At 33.5% G+C, this 16,302-nt stretch overlaps 1 protein-coding gene across 3 annotated transcripts in view; it reads right to left on the bottom strand.

Moving 5' to 3' along the window:
- LOC124542941 (adenylate cyclase type 6) overlaps positions 1 to 16,302 on the bottom strand; it is a 215,638-nt gene that overhangs the window by 62,514 nt on the left and 136,822 nt on the right. The window lies entirely within an intron of this gene.

The raw sequence follows: 16,302 nt of genomic DNA, 5'->3' as shown, positions 1-16,302 counted from the left end.
CATCATACCGCCCCGATGAGGAGTGGTGGAATACACCTGTCTGGTTTAATATCCTTACATCTATCGTCATCACATACTAGATGTCACGTCATAGAAGTCGTGACAATCTCATGGCTTTGTGCTAGCCCGTTCCGTAGGTACCACCCACTTTTCAGTTATTCTACCGCTAAATAACAGTAATCAGTGTTCTTGTATTCCGGTTTGAAGGGTGAGTGACCCAGTGTAACTACAGACACAAGGGATATAACATCTTAGTTCCCAAGGTTGGTGGTACATTGACGATGTAATGAATAGTTAATATTTCTTACAGCGTCATTGACTATGGATGATGGTGACCACTTACCATCAGGTGGCCCATAAACCATAAAAAAAATCTTAGAAAGCCTATCTTTTAAGCATAAGTTTGTCACGACTTCTATAACGCGTCATGTTTATAAATAAATTAAGTCAGTATATTGCATTATTCCAGCACAATTATATTCCAAGTCAATACAGAACAATGTAAGTTTCGTTGTATGTCAAACCACTATACCGAAAATCCCTCAGCGACATGTACATTTGTTCAGTCAGTGTAACAAAGGAAGCTTTGTAATTGCGCCGAATAATGCTTATTAAAATTGTCAGAAATAATATTTGGTACGTTTTTATTTAATCCTGGAAAGCTGTTTCATAACTGTTCTCCGTTCAAGAGAAATAGATATTGGGAGGGTAAAAAAATTAATATTTAATATTTTAAATAAATCACTTTAGATTTTTTTTTAAATGCCACATCACAGGCTCCATAACGACAACTTTGCGTTTCAGGTTTAGCTTTTTAATCTATATTAATATAATAAATGTGAAAGTAACTCTCGGTCCCTCTGTGCGAAACTGCAGAACCGATGAAATTTGGTATGAAGTGAACTTGAACTGGAGGCGAGATGGCCCAGTGGTTAGAACGCGTGCATCTTAACCGATGATTGCGGGTTCAAACTCAGACAAGCACCGCTGATTCATGTGCTTAATTTGTCTTTATAATTCATCTCGTGCTCAGCGGTGAAGGAAAACATCGTGAGGAAACCTGCATGTGACAAACTTCATAGAAATTCTGCCACATGTGTATTCCACCAACCCGCATTGGAACAGCGTGGTGGAATATGTTCCAAACCTTCTCCTCAAAGGGAGAACAGGCCTTTAGCCCAGCAGTGGGATATTACAGGCTGTTGTTGTTGTTGGATAACAACAGCCTGTAAATTCCCACTAAGGACATAGGCTACTCTTTTGCGTAACACATGACAACCAATACCCTAAAATGCAAATGAAACCGCAGGCGACTACTAGTTTTTTACAGTGTAACTAATTTTATAACAAGTAAATTAAATAAATTTAAAGAAATACTTGTGAGAATTTCCGTTTTAAACTAACGGTAACAACATTTTAGTAAGGGGTTACTAAAATCCTTAAAGCTTCACGAACCTTAGTAATCGTAGCGAGAGAACATACTTTGTATTAATAGTTTCTAATATGCATATTAGCTGCAAAGCTGCTTTAAATATATATTGTTATGCTAATAATATACACTGTGTGCTAGTTTATGTTTAACATTAGAATATGAATATTATAAAATATATTATATATTAATTGATTTTCTTTGTCGAGTTCATTTCAGAGCCGTGATGGCCCAGTGGTTAGAACGCGAGCATCTTTACCGATGATTGCGGGTTAGAACTGAGGCAAGCACCACTGAATATACATGTGCCTAATTTGTATCAATAATTCATCTCGTGCTCGACGGTGAAGAAAACACACATATGTGTCTAATATCATAGAAATTCTGTCCCATGTGTGTTCCACCAACCTGTATTGGAACAGCGTGGTGAAATATGTTCAAAGGGAAAGGAGGCATTAGCCCAGCAGTGGAAAATTTAAAGGCTGTTGTTGTCGTTGTTGAGTTCATTTACTTTTTGAAATTGTGTAAACAATAAAATCATCAAAATCAAAACTAAAATCTTCAATCTGGCATTGAACAAGTTGATATACTGTTATAAGCTTTTAAAGTGACAAATATTTAGTTGGAGGGTTTCGGTGAGGTCTTCCAACGAGGTTTCGGTTAGTTTACGCCACTTCCGAGTGCTGATATTAAGTGAAGCGTTAAAGCTAACGTGCATTCTACGTTTCAAGTAATCAGATTATTACAGTGGTTGCTCCTGGTTCATGGCGAAAGGCTTACGTGGATTTGTTAAACATTAAATGTGAAAGATATTACAGTATTAGGGTAATAATAATTATGGCTTGTGATTTAGAATACTTAGCAATACGAAATGAATAATATGTAATAACTAGTAGACGCCCGCGGCTTCGCACGCGTTTTAGGGTTATGTGCATTAGGCAAATAAATAAAAATTTTAAAACAAATTAATATGCTCTAAAAAGTAATAAAAATAATTGCGTATTCAAAATTTTTAGAGTACTAAGTTAAATGAAATGAAAAATATTAGACTAAATTGACGCAAATTGTCAAAAAAATACAGACGAATTGATAACCTCCTCCTTTTTGAAGTCGGTTGAAAAATAGAACAGGTCCTTGCATGGAGTTAAAGTTTGCTTCAAACAGGCAGACAGGCAGAGTTACTTTCACATTTATAATATCAACACAGATTTATTGGTCGATATTTGATTATTTTTTTTTTATAATTATTTAATGTCGAATATATTGTATTAATATCTAATATGATAAATAGACAAGACAGGCAAAACGACTGTCTGCTTAAACGAAAGTTTTTGAGTTTGTTCTGTCTGACACTGTAGTTGAGCCAGTATATGAAAAAACATATCAAAGATTAAAAAATATTTTTAACAAAATCAACGCTATAGGCGTTCACAATGCCACTTTTAAAATCTACTCCCCGTTGCCATGGAAACGAGTCTAAGTAAATTCATGGATCCAAGCAAGGGGCTATTTAGATTCATACATGCACGGAGTTTGCGTATGTATATACAACCGTATTCATTCATTTTCGACGTTATCGGTTTTACTGATGGATATGTGATTAATTAAATTTTGAAATATTTAGATAAACATAGACAACGTAAGATTTCAAACAAACAATAACATGATTGATAATCAATGATAAGACTGATGATCATAGAGGTTGAACACATTTTAATTATTCTTAAGGAAACGTTGAAGAGCTATTGGAAAACCAAAGACCATTGGAATTTAATTATCAGCAGTTATTTCATGCTGAGATGACCCAGTAGTTAGAACGCGTACATCTTAAATGATGGTTTCGGGTTCAAAACCTCAGGCAAGCACCACTACATACATGTATGTGCTTAATTTGTGTTTATAATTTATCTCGTGCTCGGCGGTGAAAGAAAACATCGTAAAGAAACCTACATGTGTCTAATTTCTTTTTATATATTCATTTAAAAACCCGGTTCGGTAAAGTTGACGATATTTAATTATAATATTACGCGGGTATTCAAGCTATCTCGGTTCTGGGTTTCATTATATCATTGAAAAACAAAATCGCTGTCTGCTAAAGTATCCATGCGATAATGAAAAAACTGGTTAATAATTAAATACTTAAGATTTAGCACATTTATAAAGACATCATCCTAGTCAGTTCTATACACACTTTCGTTCGTTTTCAATGCATTATATGTATAGATTTTCTACAAAACGTATTTCTTTTTTTTTTTTTAATCTTGTTTATTTTATAAGTCATACATCCAGAGATTAAGGCGACTTAAAAATAATAACAAATACAAACAAAAATTCTTATACAGTAGGTGTTAACATTTGAGATTACTACTTAATGAGCATTTTTATAATAGTTAGATCTAAGATTCAATGAGTCTATGATGAAACTTACAAATCTACCACTATGTTCGGCAGTGAAACTTGAACTTAAGATTTGATGGAGAGAGAAGAGAAGCTCACCCCTAGAACATCGAGTTTCATTTAAGAAATCCAACCTAGATTGTTCGTTGATTTTACACTCAAGAACTAAGTGTAGGAGGTCCTCCTCTCTCTCACATCGTTTACAGTTTGGATCGTCTCTTTTTTTCATGATGAAGTTAAACTTGTTAAGTGGGATGTGATAGGTACGGGTTCGGAAGCAAATAGTTAAATATTTTCTGTTGAGGTTTCTTGAAGCAAACCAGGGTTTGCGTGGTGGTTCGTCTACAATGCTTCTGTACCAGAGGCCCCTGTTTTGAGAGCACTCATTAAAATAAGATTTAAATTTAATATAATTTTCGTTTTTAATTTTTGGAACATGGTCAGTATAGTGCGGTGTGATATCGAGAGGTATGCCGTTCTGTAGAGCTTTGGATGCAAGTGAGTCTGCTACCTCGTTGCCCCTGACGCCCACGTGTGAGGGAACCCATTGTAGACGAACTTCAACCCCGTTACGTATCAATCTATAGATACATTTAATAATGAGGTAAGCTTCATTTCTACCGACACAACCGCCCCTAGCACTTCTCAACAAATGTTGTAGACTACTCTTCGAGTCAGTAAGGATTACAATTTTATGGTATGATGTTGATTCTATATAATGCATTGCTTCTTGAATTGCTATCAGTTCAACTCCCATGATGGGTATACATGAATTTTCAATTAGAAATTTGGCCCCAAAATCCGTAGCTATATCGTAAAACGCGCAACTAGAACCGTCTCTAGTTTTAGACCCGTCGGTGTAAATTTTAATGTAGTCTGAAAACTGTATGTCGATCATATTTTCGGTAAGTCGCTTAAGATCGTGAATGGGTAATTGAGCTTTAGATTCATTAATAGTGTTCACTCTATATGAGATAATATTATCCCAGGGAAATGTTTTAATATCAAGAGATAACAAAAATTGGGGCAAAATCTCAAATCTTGACATAGGTAAGTTTAAAAACCTTCTGAAACTCTCTAGCAGAAGTGGAATTTGGTTTTTGCGCCAATATTTTGAACCCGAATTTAAAGTTGTGTCTAATGTTTCAAGTTGTTTTTTCAGATAGTCGGATGATCTGGAAGAAAGTTTCAGAAAGTATTTGTCACTCAGATATGTTCTTCTAAAACTTAAGGGTGGGATACATAGTTCGCTTTCCATTGCAAAAATTGGAGTGTCTCGAATAAAGCTACCACAAAGCCGAAGACATTGGTTTTGAATAACGTCCAACCTCTGTAGGAGCCTAGAGTTGGCGTTACCGTAAATGATACCTCCATAATCGAGTCGAGATCGAACTAGTGCAAAGTAAAGTCGTCTTAGATGTGTTGGATGGACACCCCACTTTGAACTACTTATAGAACTAAGGATATTAACAAATGCAGTGCATTTTTGAGCAGTGACTTGTGATGTGATTTCTAACACATGTCGCGTCCAGTTCAGCCGACTGTCCACCCATACGCCCAGAAACTTTGTACAATTAATAAGCTTAATTTCATTGTTATTTATTCGTATATTAATAGGAGGCACTTTATATTTTCTAGTTAAGATGCACACTTTAGTCTTTGAGGGAGATATTTCCAATCCTATTTCCTGTAACATAGCTATAAAAATTTTAAGACTTGATTGGATGACACTAGCACAAAAATCAATACTTTGATTAATACAATAAAAAGCGAAGTCATCGGCATACTGTGAGACCTTGACTGTCTTAACCAGTGTGTCGCATAATTTAATTGTGACTATATTGAATAAAATGGGTGACATAGGGTCACCCTGAGCTAAGCCTTGTCTGCTTATTCTTTTTATTTCTGTACCATCGCGCAGCCTATATATCAATATTCTTTCTTTTAAAAATTCCCTAATGTATCTACATATGAACGGATCGACATCATATCCAACTAAAGAGGTAATAAGAGGTTCGATTGCCACATCATTATAAGCGTTACTTATGTCTACATACGCGCACAAAACGAATTTCTTGTGTATAAAAGCAGTTTCTGTGTCTACAATAAACCTGCTAAGATTATCTTGACAAGAAAATCCACGGCGGAAACCCAACGTGCTATCATTAAATAATTTCTTGCTTTCGAAATGGTGTTCAAGACGACGAGCAATCATTAAATGAAAGGTTTTACAAAGGCAGTTGATAAGTGAGATAGGACGATACTTATCAGTGTCTCTTTTAGGTATGGCAATAAGTTTGATCCTACGCCACTGACATGGTATCTCGCCTGTTTTATAAATTGTATTAAATATGTGTAGGAGATATTTTTTTGCATTGTCTGGTAAATGACTAATCATAGAATAAGTAATAGTGTCTAAACCTGCCGAAGTATCTACTCTTTTAAGAATAAAATTAAGTTCTGAAAATGTGAAAAACAAAGGATTGGAATTATCAAAACTGGAATTTAGGGGCTGGAAGAAAACACTGTCGGGTGTAAGTTCTCTTACAAAGGAGACTGCGGTATTTTCTGGTAAGTAATTAACAGGGTTTCGGTAACCTCTAAGCCATCTGAGTTTCCTCCAAACCTCAAAACTAGCCATGTTACAGTCTATGCTATCACAAAACCTTTGCCAGGAATTCCGTTTAGCGAGTTTTATCAATTTTCGAGCAATAACTACTTTTTCTTTATAAATTAAATAGTTTTCGACCGTGCGTAATTTCCTAAAATTCTTAAGAGATAATCGTCTCTCTGCTACTGCCTTCGATAAAGCAGGGTTCCACCATGGCTTTGGTTTGAATTTGTTAGGATTAAAACTGGTTTTAATATATGGTATGTTTTTGTTAGCACTTGCCTCAATTATCCGTATGAATTTATCGTAGTTACTTTGTATATCATTTCCGTAATCTATTCCCTCACATGCAGATTCTATGTGTTTAGTGTACTCTACCCAGTTGGCCTTTTTGATGTTCCTTTTTAATTCAGGGCTGTTTTGAGTACTGTCTAATGTTTTAATAGAAATAATGAGGTGATCACTGCCAAGAGATTCGTTAGTGATATTCCAATCAAAGTCGAGGGAGAGATCGGCACTACAAAAAGATATATCAGGTGATGTGCATATTGTACTATCATTAAACTTAGCGCAACGGGTAAAGTGTCCATCGTTAAGAAATACGTAGTTATGATTTATGCTAGTGTCCGATAAAAGTCTACCCCGTGTGTCAGTTGTGTATGACCAAGCCGTGTGATGTGCATTGAAGTCTCCCAATATTAGAGTTTTCTGAGAAAAGTAACTGAAAAGCTCCTGGTAGTCCTCTACACTCACTGTGACATTTGTGGGAGAATAAACCGCTATGATATATTTAAGTTTTTTAATATTAAGGACTTCAAGGCACAAAACATCAATATTATTATAATTACTTGGAAGAGTTTTAACGCAACAATTTATTGACTGGTGAACCAGGATAGCCAAGCCTGCATAACCATCTGCTCGATCTTTTCTAAAGACAGAGTAGCCGGTAAAATTAATTTTGTGTTCGCATTGCAGCCAAGTTTCAGACAGAACGCATATATGTACTTTTTCATTATGTAGATATGAATCTAATTCACTTACTTTTGGTATCAAACTTTGACAGTTCCATTGGATAATATTAAGTTTAAATCCTATAGTTGAGACCATTAAATCCAACCAATAATGCAGTAGTACTTACCTAAAAATAACTTATCTATTTATATTGGATTTTTTTCTTACGAGATAAGAGTTTTAGTTTACCAACGATACGTGAGAGTCTGTTTTTAACACTGCGATGTGAGATGATCGGTATTAAGTCATTAAACATTTCAATCAAGGCACCAATTTCTTCTGTGTAATTATAAGTGATTTCTGATATATCCTTAACTCCATATGTGTGTGTAAGATACTCTTTAACTTGTTTGCCGGATAATGGGTACGTTTTACCGGAGATAGATGTAAAGTTTTCCACTAGGTCCCAGTCGATTAATGCCAGATCGTTATGTGTTCTTTTGAGTTTCTTTCCACTCTTGGGTTTATAAGCTTCGTCTAAGCTGGACTGGGATGACTTATCATCCGAGTCTTCGTCACTGTTTTCGTTGCTGTTTTCTTTAGTTGCTTCGGACTCCATAAAGTCAGTTGTAGTTGAAGATTCAGTGGGTGGGTGTGGGCGCTTGAAAATTGGTGTCTCCGTAGTGTCTAGTATTTTTTGGTTAAGAACATTCGTGTCGTTGATATTTTCCGGGCATTTAGAGGCTACGTGACCGTCTGTTTTGCAAATAAAACAAGTCATTGTGTCTGATGAGAAATAGATCCAGTAATTCGTTTCTTCAAAATCCATAGATATTTTTTCTGGAAGTCGGCTAAAATCTTCAGGGGTTACGTAAACTTGTCGTCGAAAGCTTAGAATATGGTTGTAGCCCGTTTCATTAAAGCCAGCACGCAGAAAAGAAATGGGTGATTGTGGAGTGATATTCATTTCTAATAGTTTCTTTTCAATTTCAATGTGTGGTATTATGGGACACACATTGGATATGATGATACGTTTATTTCTGCTAATCAGTGGTCGAATGGGTAGTTTTTGATTTTGAATTGTAACATATTTTATTTTGTCAATGACCTCGTCAGCAATAACCTTTGATGAAACGTAGATGCAAATTCTATTGTTTGATATTCTTGACAAAAAACGGATATGGGATGGGTTGATTATTCTTCCTAGAGCTTGAGCATAATCTTTGATTTGTACGTTTTCTAAAGCATCGATGATAATTGCTTGATCCTTTTTAGGGAACATGGTATTTTGTGTTACAGTAGCGTAACTGGGATTATTGACAATCGTTTGGGAATTCATTTTGTTCCTGTAGTCAGAAACAATTGGAAAGTTGGAATATTGTCACTTAATGAGAAAACGAAAAATCCGATTCCATCATTAGACACTTGACACAATGAGGGTAGAAGTAGAAAAAATGCACTCGTGGAAAGATAATTCACTAGCGCGCGCGCAGATAACGACCGGTCTCAGTGACAGATCACAGACCACTCAAAAAAACGTATTTCTTTTTTTTTTAAAGAATTACTATGAGTGGCAATTTTTCCAGTACAAGCGCATTAAATATAAATGTATTGTTATTCAATACCTCGTCTTTATTAAATTGTTCAAACATAACCGGATAACACATAAAAATACATAAATAATTCTAATTTATTATTCGGATAATAAATATATGCGGCCGGATAAACTCATACATTGAAAAGATAAACAAGAGACCTCGTGTAACTCGATTCACTCGTCGCCGCCGCTGTAATCCTATCACACCTACGTCAATAACATTTATCGTCAATCATAGGCAGATTTCTTATATAAAATTACGTAAATGACGCATATACTTCACACGGCGAAATAAAAGTCGGTCATAAACTTCTTTATTCGGTTCTTAAATGAATGATCATGGGAAAGGGTAGGAGTAAGGTGAGAGTAAGTTTACGACGATGATCCTACGTGATAACCTTAAATAAACGACGCGGATGCTTTTATCTTTCCGAAGTAATACCTGTGTTATTTAAAAAAAATAGTATCATTCATTAGTCGAAAAAATTTAATATTCTATTATAAAAATCAAAACCAAAATATTATACTTTATTCGAGTAGGCATTTGCTAGTACTTTTGAATCTCTATTTAACAACTGTATTAAGAAAAGCTACCTGTATATAATTATATATATTTATATAGCTTTTGTTTTTTAATAAATAATTGTATATTAATTATAACTAGATAAGACTGAATAGAATAATTGTGTTCTAAATTCCGAGAGGAAAAGCTATAAAGTTATGTCTTTGCTCTCGAGCTGATTAATCGCTTTGACATATAGTGATAGTATATGAAATTTTATAATCAAAATGATTAAATAGTGTCCAAGTGATCTTGTTAAAACAAGCCAATTCCGATACCGACAATATCTTGCAATACTAACCAAACAGTGAGAGAAGGCATAAGATTTGTGGCACAGTATCTAAAGCTTCGAAGTAATATCTTGCATGTATTTGTATGCGAAGTAGAATTGATTGCTTCATGAAGTTGATACAGTTCGCTAGACTGTGAGTACTTATCTAGAATGATTAAACTTACGACTTATAGGATATTATTTAGAATCATAGATTTTCTATTGTCAAAACAATAGAATGTTACTTCTATTTTAAATGTCATATGTACCCAAAATGAATAAAAAATATACCACATTCGTCTTATTACGACCTCGAGGAATTAACTTAAAAAGTACCCTATGTCCTTCCTTGGCTCAACCTAGCTGCAAAAAATAACTTTCGGATATACTATCGCACTCATATTATTGTAGGATTTCAAGATAAGCCATTATTGTCGCACCAATGAGTCGAGATGACCCAGTGGTGGTACTGTTTCAGTTTACTATCAGTAAGAAAGTGTAATACTTCTATACTGAATAAAATTATTGGAGTTTGAGTTTGGTCAGAACGCGTGCATCTTAAACGATGATTGCTGATGACTGAAGCACAGAATATTCAGTGGTGCTTTAGTGCTTAACTTGTGTTTATAATTCATCTCGTACTCGACGGTGAAGGAAACATCGTGTTGAAAATTGCTTGTATCTAATTTCATAGAAATTCTGCCACATGTGCATTCCACCAAACCGCATCGGAACAGTGTGTTGGTATATGTTCCAAACCTTCTCTTCAAAGGGAGAAAAGTCCTCAGCCCAGTAATGGGTAATTTACAGGCTTGTGTTGTCGCACCAATAGTCTAAATTTAAAGCGAGTGAAATTGCTAAGCGTAACTAACTAAGAAAACGCATCCTGCATTAAACTTGCTGTTTATTAACGCCTACGTAACGATATAAACCTAAGCAGGATCTCATTTAACATAGCGTAGCTATTATCCAGTAAGCTGTAGCTAAGTACTGAACTGAACAAACACCTTATACATGAATATTTTAAGAAGCTAGATTCGCAAAACACGAACACATTTAAGCTCCTCATTTCTTAGTATTTACTCGGTTTCATCAAACTGAAAACGTATTCTGTCTCGCTGGTTTAATATACGCTATTTCGCTTTTTATATTTCCAGGTGTATGTTAGTTGTAAGTGTTAAATACGGATCAAATTATATAAAATTAGTATAACTTATTAATAATTACAGTTATTCAATACGGGATATTGACTGCTACGTTTCGTTCATTTAGTCCGATATGGACACTTCGAATACCATCTACGTTTATCCGCAAACTTCAGTCTCGTGAACAGACAAATAAAAATAAAAAACATGGCAAATATATATTTTGAATAACTGTAATTTTAAAAATAACCATGTTAATTTGTAATCTTATAATAAGCTAATATTCATATATATTTAACAGATTAAAACAACGAAACGATTAATGGTGACGTCATAACGATACAGAACAATTATATGAATCAACAAAATGCAATATAAATACGACATGTATGTATACTCGCATATTCTCCTTTCTTCAATTTTTATCATATTGGTTGACGTTTATCGATACCGTTCAGCCGTATAGTGTCGTAACTTCAAGTTACGTCTTTAACGTTTCTCAATAAGCAGCCTATCTCACGCAATGAGAAATATTCAAATCGTGTCGATAATTCTATAGAGCTATCGTAAAAATTCTTTAGAGTTATCATATTATAACCCTCTCCTTAATGTTAGAGGAGGCCTTATTCCAGCAGTGCGAAATTTACAGAATTTACTTTACTTCATAATATTATTATATATCAGTCTATTTTATCAAATTTTTAAATGAATGACTGACTATGGCGTACGCTAAGCCTTTAAACTTAAAAACCCAGCGGAACTCTACCGAGATGAAATTTCGGACAATCCGTAGGTTACACTAAATATAACTTTCGAAAGACTAAAAAAAATAACTAAGTGGCCTTTGATATATCTTCCCTATTAAGGATAATTACAGAATAATCCTTAATTTTTATATAACAATCCCACTAAAATATTTCTTTAGTCTAATTGTTTAACCTCTTACAGATGTATGTATATATTAATATTCCTTTGATGAAGTCTTTCAAATTAGTATCATAGAATCCCTCCGAGGTAGCTGGATAAAAAAAATCGCAATAAATGTTTGGAAAGTTGTCGGTTTCATCAAGCGCGTCTGCCAAGACAAATACGAACGCTATACAACTGTAATCCTTAAAAATTTAGAGTATGCTGTCATTATTTGGTATTCTTTAATCACGGCATATATGAATCTACTAGAACGCTTCCAAAATTAGTCTTGATCCTTTTTCGAATTACTAACCCTCTCACAGGTAGGAATGGTAGGAATGGGCCACGGGTGATTGGTGGACTGAACATTACCATGCCTCGTAACGCTCCTTGCTTCTCAAGCACAATTAAGATCTTTTATGTTTTTTTCATTTTTCAATGACATATATCGTGAACGAATATTAACATTTTAAATGCGGATATATTTGTGTAATCCTCTAAATTATGTTTTTGTTTAATTTTATTTTGCTGTATATATTACTTTAGTTACAATTATGGAATATATCTATATAATTTCGTTATGAAAGTCAAATCAAATTATTTGTTATAATATTAAATTGTAAAATACTATCGGCTGGTCGAAATAAATACCTTATTAAGTTCAAGCAAAGAATGAGTAATATTTCTCACAGTCCCATTGTGCATGGGCAGTGGTGACCAATCACCATCAGATGATAAGTGATAGTTTATATTATCAATGCGTCTAACATTTAGCGGTCTGTTAACATATTAATAGAAAATAAAATCGAAAAATATGACGAATGTCTCAACAGTTTTTTAACATTACTTCCAATCGTCAGAAACAAGTGTTATGCTTACCGTCTAAATGGATTCTAAGATGAGAAGTGAGTTATTTACGATAATTATTTCGTCGTGAGTGATTTACACTGGTCTATATTAAAAATTCCGCAACGCGTAATTTATTTTCGTTCTTAACAATAGTACTTTCGACGTTACGCACGGTTGCCTAATAAATTGACTATTTATCACATTCTTATTAACATCCGTTTTTTAATGAATATAGATTTCGTTAATAACTCAGGTGATTTGTTACATATTGAAACACTTTCTGTTGTAATGTAAATACAAAGATCAATAGTTATGGTCGTTATTTACGATAGATTGAACTCACTTCATACAAACAAATCATAACATAATTGTATGAAACAATCAAATAAACAAATTCGAATTTTAAACTACTATTAATATCGATTTATCAAGCATAGAAATAGAAATTGTATAACCATAGCAGCTCTATCACCAACACTGAAAAATACACTCAAAACTTGTTTTAATCTTTTTTTAAACTTTGTTTAATCTATACGGAAGTAATTATATATTTGATCTTAATAAAAAAATCGAGTAAATCGTTGATCACATACAAATTTCCAATGTATAATGCCATGGTTTGTTAATTTAGGTATAAATGAATTGAAAACGAATAAGACTTCCTCGTAGTAAACTCGATTAACTCGGTGTACTAATTTTATAAATTGTTTTCATTTCTTATTTCTATAATTATTACAATTTGAAAAAAAAAAACGGCACGCTTTAAATATACGTCGGTGATTACTTATATATCATACGTTTTTATTTGTCCTTTTAATAGTCATATAAGTTAAGTCGCTAGTTAGTTATTCGTTCGGTTATTCGTATATACCTTTAATAAAAAAATGGCACTAATTTAAATATAGAATCATGATGTACAGACATTAATCTGAAGGAGGCTTAATTTAAAAACACAGTAAATTGCCATTTTTTTATTAAAAATCTTGTCTTATCACATAAAAAATTAAAGTATCGATAAGTCGCTATCCGAGTAAACGGGTTGTCCTAAACTCTGTATCGCAATGTTAGGCAGATTTTCTGAAATTCCACCATGACAGTAAAACGACGAGATCCTACGAAGGGGGAGACACAAACACAACTATTGTCTCAACGAGATCTTGATTAGTGCATGCTTAGATAGCAACGAAAGTATTTCAAAACTCGTATTCAAAAGGGTATTTAAAGACTACTTGTTATACAAATGTACAAAATATTAATTACTATTTATTCAGTGTCAAATTATATTTTTATCACCACCGCTCATATGTATATGTTGTCATCCTAAAAATTTCAAGCATTTATCTACAATGCGCCACCAAGATAGAAAACTAAGTCATAACGACCGTTGTGCCAGTGTGCACACAATCTTCAAACAGGAATACAAAACTATTGAGTATTGATGTATGTATGATGAGAGGAAGGTACCGATCTAGACGGGCTTGCACAAAGGTGTACCACCAAGAAGTTTTTATTCAAAGTAATCACTTATCTTTGTAACTTTATATGTGAATTCGACGCCAATGAGGCCTCTAATCAGAGATAATTGTAACAAATTACTAATATAAGTCGTGTATGTTCAGTACCGAGTTAATTTGGTTGCTTAATTATGACTCCCTCTACGTTACTATTATTGAAAATTACAAACACGATTGAAACAAATTACATATACATATTATTATCGATATCTAATAATTACAGATAGAATTAATTATAAGATAGATGGAGTATATCATCTATTCCCGATAATAAATGATTTTGCCTTTGATGGCATATTCGATTTTGTGACTTTTGGAAATTATTTTCAACGCTATAATGATAGTCGATCATAATAATAGTTATAATTGTATGGTAGTAACAATTGACAAAGCTTCTCATAGTATAGTACGACACAACTTAGATGTAGCATAGGCAAATAAATTTTGTTCAAGGAATGCTAGGTCTACTGCAGATAGAGATAAAGCTGTGTTTAACTAAACTAAACAGAAATATTTACTATTGTTTGACGAGTGAGTAAGACAGTGTAAAAACGAGCAAAATAGACTTACCATCTCACCTCTTACACATAAAAGTCACGAGAATAGCCTAAAGTTGTTAAAGATTTAATGTAAGGAATATGATTTTATAACACAACATTGAATAATAATGATAATTATTTTGTATAATAGCGTTTCCAGACTTACTATCAACGAACAGATAAAATTTTAATTTGGAACACAGTTTCGTTTTATAGCGTTCCGCTAAGAAATGTTTTTGGAATTTGGAGTAACTAAATATGAATTTTAGCCAACGAGGCGAACAGCTAACCTTCTTATATCTTCTGCATAAGAGGCAATTCCAAACCATTTATATAATTGTGATAAATCTATGCACGACTTGGTCCTGATAAGGTTTCTAGGGCCAAAAAACTTTTATATTACTTTATCTTACTTTTATTACCCTACGTAATCTGTTATCCTACCCGGGCGATTACGTAAATAGTGTAATGCAATTTAAAATCGCCTGTTAATTATGTGTTAATAATTTCATACTATTTTTTTTAATTTATAAATTTTTTCAAAGTATCTATTACTTGATACGAATTAATTCATATCTACTTATTTGTATTCGAAAATCAAGAAAGGTTTGTTACACTTGTCAGGCGTTCTAATTGATTCCCTTATCGAGTTAACAGGAAACAAATGATAATGTTTACCGTACTTAAAAATTAAGGTAAAAAATTGAACGACATAAATAAAATATACGATTTTGCGAGTGAAAACAATAATTTATGCTGTTTTTAATAAATAAAGTAATTATTTTAAAGAACTACTTAATCTCAGATCTCAGGCTATGTGTATAGGATGTTATGGAAATAATAATAACTAAAAAAAAAAAAAAACAAAATATATTCAACAACAAAGTAAGCCTCAGTGATCTGTTAAATGTGGACAAATTTATTCTAATTTACTTTTAGAAGTAATTTAAAATTATGCTAAACCCAAACTCGCAAAACTCTAAATTGAATGTTTTAAGTAAGGCTCTCAGACACGTACTATGTAAAGTACTAAATAATAACGATAATGGTTATTTACTTAAATGTAACCGCGATATGCGTAATCGTATCCCTTTATTTTTATTAGGAGGTAACCGGCGGTAAAGAGTTCAATGTCAGTTAAATAACTGAGAGCCGTAAAGCGTCAGTAAAGCACGCTTAACGCTTCCACGATGAGGTGTACGTTATATTGAATTCAGACTCAACTGACGTAATATTTATACCGAGAACCAGCGAGCTACATGTTTATAGAAATTGCTTCGTAGTAGATCTTATATTCAATAATTGGTAGCACGGGTTTGCAATATTGCGTCATACGAAAAACTTCGTAAATGACAGCGAAGAACCGTTTGAGCGAAGGTGAAAAGGTCACAAATGGCGAATACAAAGAAGATTCTGGTTTTCATACAAAAACTTACGATCCATAATAGAAATGTGTCATGCACAGGGTGGCCAAATACAACCAAGATCAGCTTAGGTATTCATAATCCCACGAAGACTAAGAACAAGC

The sequence above is a fragment of the Vanessa cardui genome, chromosome Z, assembly GCF_905220365.1.
Source record: "Vanessa cardui chromosome Z, ilVanCard2.1, whole genome shotgun sequence".
Classification (NCBI taxonomy): Eukaryota; Metazoa; Arthropoda; class Insecta; order Lepidoptera; family Nymphalidae; genus Vanessa; species Vanessa cardui.
This window is presented reverse-complemented; position numbering and strand designations above follow the sequence as displayed.